The sequence below is a fragment of the Corvus brachyrhynchos genome, unplaced genomic scaffold, assembly GCF_000691975.1.
Source record: "Corvus brachyrhynchos isolate BGI_N302 unplaced genomic scaffold, ASM69197v1 scaffold115, whole genome shotgun sequence".
Classification (NCBI taxonomy): domain Eukaryota; kingdom Metazoa; phylum Chordata; class Aves; order Passeriformes; family Corvidae; genus Corvus; species Corvus brachyrhynchos.
Window position 1 is genome coordinate 21,118,361 of NW_008239553.1, and position 907 is coordinate 21,119,267.

The 907-nt window shown below is 34.5% G+C and overlaps 1 protein-coding gene across 1 annotated transcript in view; it reads left to right on the top strand.

Moving 5' to 3' along the window:
• The first annotated feature begins 540 nt into the window (after positions 1 to 540).
• Positions 541 to 907, top strand: part of PSMA6 (proteasome subunit alpha 6) — a 6,970-nt gene continuing 6,603 nt past the window's right edge. The window contains exon 1 of the mRNA XM_008639584.2: positions 541 to 651. The gene's annotated coding sequence lies outside the window, so the exon portion shown is untranslated. The remainder of the gene's footprint in view (positions 652 to 907) is intronic.

A 907-nucleotide genomic window follows, 5' to 3' on the forward strand; every position in this document is an offset into this window, starting at 1 on the left:
ATGAATAAAACACTGTTTAGTTGGCATCTGTGTAGCTTTCATTATAAAAAGCAAATAAAAGCATTGTAGTGTTTGAATGTCAAGTCAGAAAATATGCTAGTAAGGTTAAAACCTGTCTCCTTTGCCTCCTGTGTCATCATATCAGTTTCCATCTATATCAGTAGATTAGAAGAGAAGTTTATATCCTTTAAAATACTAAACTCCATGTCAAAAATCCTGTAAGAATTTATGCTTACTGTACATTAAGGTTGGACAATTTTGATCAAGTTCAGAATAGCCTTTTTGTTCTAAAAGTTATTCTGTTATTGTTAAGCTTGAACTGAACAAAAAATCAAATTATAAGAAACATTTGAAGGAAGCAGTGGCAGTGGTTTTGTGAAGAGAGTCAATGCACATTGTACTAAAGACCGTAAGGATACAAAGTATTGCACAAGTATTAAAGTATTAAAAAGGCCATAAGTTGGCGAGATTCATGTGTTGGGGGAAGGTGTGTCAGAGTTTATTTTACTAGTGTCTCTGACACAAGTTTTTTACTAACATTTATATATTTTTCTAGAATATGCGTTTAAGGCCATAAACCAAGGTGGACTTACATCTGTAGCTGTTCGTGGGAAAGATTCTGCAGTAATTGTAACACAGAAGAAAGTACCTGTAAGTAGTCTGTTTTTGAGGGGAAGTCTGGAAGGAGAGGAAAAAAAACGTGGGGGTGAGACTCAGCAATACTGATATTATACTTATTAGCACTGACATATATAGCTGTTTGAACTGAATATCTAATTATCATTCTGCTTTTTACGAGTTCTAGCTCCATGTAGTGCTCAACTGTACATTTTCTCACGAAGTACTGCAATATTGCTTTTCTCTGTAGTTCTTGAAGGGGTAAAGCTAAAATAGAAGTTGCTCCTGC